This window comes from Manduca sexta, chromosome 5 (genome assembly GCF_014839805.1).
Source record: "Manduca sexta isolate Smith_Timp_Sample1 chromosome 5, JHU_Msex_v1.0, whole genome shotgun sequence".
Taxonomy (NCBI): domain Eukaryota; kingdom Metazoa; phylum Arthropoda; class Insecta; order Lepidoptera; family Sphingidae; genus Manduca; species Manduca sexta.
Genome location: NC_051119.1, coordinates 2,284,068 through 2,290,918, shown reverse-complemented (window position 1 = coordinate 2,290,918; position 6,851 = coordinate 2,284,068). Strand labels below are relative to the sequence as shown.

Sequence of the window (6,851 nt, the reverse complement as noted above, 5' to 3'; positions counted from 1 at the left end):
CCACACACTATCTTGTACTTATTTGCACCATCGTAATGAGTAACAATTTTACTTAAAATGTAGCCTTTGCATCGGTAATACGTTATTTTTTAATTCACTCGAATAAAAGTTTGACTATCTTACCAGGATAAGATTTACTTACCAGGAAACTGTATACAAATATTATGAAAATATATTTTCGTGCTTCAATCTAGTATTAACTGGTTCTATATCGAGAATTGATTTATTATAGTTTCTGGGTACATAGAGCTTTTGTATTATAAATTCGAAAGTAACTCTGGCTATCTTTTTTCTATTTTTATGGTAGTTAACGATTCAACCGCCCAAAAACAGTTAAAATACTATCCAACACCCTGAATTACATAGTATTGTTTGGTATTCCACTGCGCTCGCCATCCTGAGACATGAGATGTTATCTTATTATGTCCAATAGTTACACGGGCTACAATGTCCTTCAAACTGGGACACAACAGTAACTACACACTTCTGCTTGGCTGAAACAGACACTGCGGTGGTACCTACCCAGGCGGACTCTCATATAAGAAAGACCTACCACCAGTAAAATTTGAATCCCGGATTGTTTTTACGCAGGCAGAGTGCACAAATGAAGTACCTTAACAACTTGACATGAATGTTTGAATAATTGAAACAAACGTTACATATGGAAAGCTTTTAATAGTTATATTAACGTCCTAATGGGTTACCCACCCAGGGGTAGTTGGCAGGGCAGACATTGCAGGTCGGAATCAAGTAGCTCACCTGGAAAAGAAAACAGTGTACTAATAATGCATGGCACAAAACTATGGTCACTCTAAGGAAGTCCCAGAATGTCTTGCAAAAAACACATTAGGCTTCTATCCCCGAAAAGGTAGACGGAAGTTTAACCAGTGCGTTCAGTTTTCCCCAAGTTTGTTTCATTATACGATGTAACGGGCGACCTATCGCCATATCGGGTACCAACTCAGACTTCGGGCTGATACTGAGCAGAAACACCCATTATCACTATCCGACCGGTATTCGAACCCATGACCTCAGTGTGGTGCCGCGAGTATATAACTACGCCAACGAGTCAGACCACACAACACAAGCACTGCAGTGGCAAAGCGTTCATACAACTCTATTCCTACGGGTATACGTTTCAGGTTTTGGGTGATACTAAACAGTATGTTTAATAAGTCAATTATTAATTGAGAAATTACTAGGCTATCTATATATATAGATAAAAATGAATCCCTATTTCCTTGGTCACGCCATCACGCGTGAACGGCTGGATCGATCTCACTATTTTTTTTTGTGTTTGTTATTATCAAGAGAAGGTTCTTATGAAAAAAAAAATCAAAAAATTGCGCTGAAAATGAAAAAAAATAAGAAAACTTAACGAAATGATTAATAAATGATAAATATATAACTGTCAATTGTTTGAAATAACCGTTAGCGATTGAGAGCATGCGCGCTGCAAATTCATAGTTAAGACGGTACAACGTCTGTCGGGTCAACTAGTGAACAATAAAAATAGTTTAACCTTTTAATTATGCACATTAATGATAATAATGACATCTATCGGCCATTGTTTGTCAACATAATCCACATCGATCAATTATGTCAAACAACGTTAGATGGCGCAACTTGTATTTATTCCCCAAAAAATCCGTCAACTATATGAAATTGTGGCGCTACGGGCGCAAGGTAACCCGTTGTCGAGCAATTTCATATCGTAGTATGTTTTCAAACATAGATGGCAGCACTTTTTAAGACATATACTATGTCAGTTTTCGTGCGAAAGATATTAGCAGAGGAGCCCGACCTTGTTCGGATTCACGGCAACATATTATGTATTATTACACATACTCATATTTTTTGTTAATAAACAGATAATAATTATATACGTATTATTCCTTAATTTTATGTTTGAATTACCTACGCATAATAGGTAGTTTGCTGTTAATAATAATTGTTCATGTTAATGACTTTTGATTTAGCAAGACTAATCCGCTGTCTTATTTTATTTTAATACGGGCCGGTAAAATTCACCGCAGTGGTTCACCTCACTGCACCTGATGGTAAGTGCAGTGGGGTTTAATAGAATATCGTCTGACAAAAGATGATTGCTCCTTGACAGTCAATACAATTATGCCGGCCTGTTGGAACTAGATATACTCAGGCTGATCCCGAAACACGACATTGGTGACATGACACGACATACTTAGGTGGGCCCGTATGGCAGGCTTTAACACTTGTGTACAATGGTCGCTATCCGGGCGGATATGAAATATATCATTCTATTGGACACATTCGACATTCTATTGGACTCAACTTCACTTACCATCAAAAACAGCACATACACAGCAAAAAAATACTGAGCACATACAAAAAGTAAGTATATTAATTTTGCTTTTCTTTTAATTGTACCCTTAATATAATTATGTTTTTCACATTATATAAGTGAATGGTATCCCACCGATTTAGTGATCGTGTGTCACCTGGATCCTGATCGAAAATCAACGCTACAGTATTGATTGCAACGTTGATTTTCGCTATCCTGCAGTATGGAGCTGAATGAGAGTCCCCATTGTGAGGGTGCACAATATCATACACACATTTTTACAACATGTATAACCCTATTATTTTTGTTTTGTTCTAACAATAAAAACTTTCTTTCTTTCTTACCTGGTTGTGGGGTACAAGAGGTCCACAGGTCCTCGCCGTGCACATAGTGAGAGGCACAGTCTTGCACGGTCTTGATCTGTAATCGTTCACTGGCACGGGGTTCTTCACCCACTCGATAATATCTACAGCGTTCACCTGGGGAGATATTAGTAGTCAAATAATGACAACGAACTTTTAGAAATCCAACAACTCAAACTTCAAGTGCGTTTAACAGTCCCGCTCGACTGGTTTTACCAATTTATGTGGCGCTGCTTTTCCTGGCGGTAAATATATGTAAACTTTCTAATTTCCATTTCTTAAAAGTTAGCAATAGCCTCTTGAAGCGTCATGTTTAAGAAGAGGAGTAATACATACAGTTAGGTAACCTTTTTTCCGTTTATGTCTTTATGTTTCATTACTAGGCACGTGCTTCCCCTACTACAGGAGGCCGTATTGGCCGTCTTAAACATCCTAGGCCCAAGGCTAAAGCAAAAACAAGTTGCCGGTTTTAAAAGATTCGTCAGTAAGATTGTAAAAAGGTTCTTCAAGGCACTGCGCGAGGCTCCGGCCAAATAACCGGTACACCTAGCCCTAAAGCCGCTTCTAACAGGAGGGTCCAGACCTTGATCTATCACACTGATCGAGTGCAGGTTAGCACACTTCACACAAATTCGATATAATGTAGAATTCTTAATATGCAGGTTCGCTAACGATGTTTCCCTTCACCGTTAAAGCGATATTGATCAACAATATACACATAAATTCGCAAAATACAAAGTATGTAGGTTTCCGTTTCGACAGTCCATTCCATTCTCAAGTATCGAAATATTTACTTATATTTAAAACTCTTACCATGAAGACATCATAAACATTGTTGATGATGTCGAGGAACCGTACAAAAGCCCTTTCTACGGCCGGGTAGCCCCTGATGTAGCCCTCGTGCACGTAGAAGCCGAAGGGCGCGCGGTTCCCGAAGTAGTGCCGCTCGAAGTTCTGCATTATGAAGGCGAACCACGCGTTCTCGTCCTCGCGGTCTGGGCTGGCAGAGATATTTATATGTTAATATCATTAATTCTAATGTCTTTGAAAATGTATGGGTATTAAGTTTCAATATTGGTTATAAGTAAACTCGGAAGCCGGTGTTTGCAGCAATTTGGCACAGGATAGCCCATGTCCTCGAATAACAATATATATTTTATGTCCTGTTTCTATACTCCCGTGGAAAATATTTATGTAAATAAACTACGTGCATCCCGCAACTAAACTACTCATATAAAAATGGAGTAAAGTTTAAAATATGGATTACTTATTTCCTTTCTTAGCGTATTGAGAAATTTTCTGATATAGAGACGTTATTAACTTTAAATCTAGACTTTTACAACGAGCAATGTATTTAATAGACTTTGAACACCATGACTATGACATATGGTCATTCTTTCAATGCACACGGTTCACCACATTCTCGAGGAGTGCTCAGCTAAAGGGAGACGAAGGAGGCGCCGGGTAGACCACTGACCGGAGCCTCATGCCCTGGGGCTCGGAGGCATCTAGACAATTCCGCCACGGCATTTCCTGCCTGTCTTAAGAGGCGAATAATTGGGGCACAGAGAGAGTCGTGAGACCGAATTAAAGGCCGCTCGACTACAGCGACTCTGATGTGGACAGCAATGTGAATACAAACCAACATAATCGTTCTACTCATCCCCCACTGAGACATTTGCGATAAAGCGTTTTCTGCTCGCAAAAAATATTAAAAAATTAGTTAAGTGCCTACGTACATTTTTCAACACTTACTTATTATTAGTTTATGAAAAAATTGAGTAAGGATATATAAAATAGTAATTATCATAATATGGAGAAAAATACTTACAAGTTGGCGCAAGCATCAACCATAGCGCACGGGAAACCCATAGGATCAGCCCAGGTGATCATGGGCAGCACCAGGGTCCAGGGATGGAAGCGGTGGGACAAGGTGGCATGAAGCATTCCTGGATAGATTCGTGGTGCAGAGTGTATGGCCAGAGACCGGGATCTCTGTGTGATGCAGTGGGCCAGGAGTGGTCGTACACCAAGTCAAACTCTTTCATCATTTGGAAACTCGTGTTTCCACTCAACTGCAGGAACGGGAGACGGACACCTAGAAAGATATAGTGGACATAGATTAAACAATCGCATTACCAGTAATTGGTGTAATGGTTATTTACTTTGACTGTGATTCTTGCTTGTACGTCATAATTACGGATTTGATAATTTTGCCATAATATTTCAATGGTCTTCAAGAATTTTTAACTCACATAAAATGATAATGCAACATAACACTTGACAAGGTAAGCTCACCTTTAATTTGATTTGCAGGGATGTTAGCGAAGTGAGCGATTTGACCCTTCTGCTCGCCAATCTCCTGCCTGAGCTCCTCGAGACTGGCGGTGGCCCACCAGCTCTGCGGAACGCGGTGTGAGATGGAGTGGAGTGCGATCTCGTACCCTCGGTTATACAGCTCGTTGATGAGCTGGTAGTTGGTCCACTCGTGGCTCACGTAGAACGTGGTGCCGGCAGGACAGCCGTTGGAGTTGCGACGGTTGAAGATCACGTCTCGGTAAGTCTCCATGTTGAGGACGTTGACGCCGTCGTCGAACGTCACGGAGACGAACTGGTGGACAAATATGATTACTAATTTTTGATTCCTGAGATGGTTGTGCATTCGGATGGAAAATTGAAATTTGTTATTTTACAAGTAAATAAATGAACTGCTCCAAACAAAGTAGTTTTTTTATATTAGCTGTATCTTGATCTTATTTTGAAAAGAGCAGTACTACAGTTATTTTTTTAAATGGTGGTACAATTAATATTGATAGAATATAAATAATATTCAGAATCTGGTGGGCACCAATCATTTTGTTTAATATGATGTAAGGAAGTATTAGGAAATTATTAAAACAATTGTATCAGATTTGACAGTGACTGTTGCAATAAAAATCTCTACCAGAGCCAAATGTCCAGTGAAGACAAAATTTAAATTCTTTCATAAAACTGTCTTATATTGGACAAAAATAACTTAAATTTGGTAAGAGCCACACAAACGATGCTTGTTTTGAATACTTAACTTTTGGTATTATATGTTTTATATCCGCCCGAATAGCAACCACGGCAATCCTCAAGGTGTTGACCACCATAATGGCTCATGTAAGTGTGCCACGTTCCGGGTTCAGCCTGTGTATATCCGGACTGTCGAGGGATAATCCTCTCTCGACATTCTATTGGACTCCACTCCAATTACCCTTCAGGGTGCAGGGTCACTTTGCCGTGCCCGTATGAAAATTAATCTTTACGCCTTGACCGAGGTAGTACCATTGCCTCATATGCGACTAATATGCTTACCTGCGGAGTGTCCCTCGGAGCCAATCCTCCAGGGATGTTGGTGGAGGAGCATCTACACTCCGGCAGCTTGTACGCCTCTCTCATCACTAAGTGCTCAGTTGAGGGCAGCTCGCCAGCTTCCTCTGCCACCACAGCCACCACAAAGGACAACAGCAAGAACCACTTCATGACGAAGTTTTCACTAATAATTCTGATCATTCTAATCGTCCCTTATATACTTTGTCATCATTATTCATTCGTTGTACATCAAAGTCCTATTTTCGGAATTATTAGATAATTAAGATTACAATTGATTATAATATTTAATTGTTTACTATAGCTAATATAATTTCTGAGTGTAAGTTTGTTAGAAGTTAAAGCCGTTGAATGAATTTGGAAATAGCAGATACACTGAATGCTAATAGAGTCCACTTTTCAATATGCTGGGGCAGATATAGGCATTAACAGCAAACTTTCAATCTGTTCCTAAATAAAACATTACTTAAGTATCGGTACCTAATCATATTGTTTTTTTATAGAGTACATTTTTAAATTTAATTTTCTATTTAGTTACAGACTCTTCTCTCACCGCCGATGAGGCAGCGACATGCTATCGACTTTCTCGCTCAAGAAACCTAAAATGATACAGATCTCGTATGAATGAAAGTCAAATTCTTGTAAGCTATATTCAAAATTTTAACATAAAGACATAGCCGCAGGCATCAATTAGTTGTATTAATTATGCGGGTTACACGTTATTAAATATTAATTTACGATGTGGCGAGATGCTTATCTTCCTGTTATTTAAAAAAGAGATTAACTTATTTTTGACGATATTTAGGATTTCC

General features: G+C 39.1%; 1 pseudogene; it reads right to left on the bottom strand.

Annotated features, from left to right (window-relative positions):
- Positions 1 to 658: 658 nt before the first annotated feature.
- Positions 659 to 6,222, bottom strand: LOC119190731 (annotated as a pseudogene).
- Between the last annotated feature and the right edge of the window lie 629 nt (positions 6,223 to 6,851).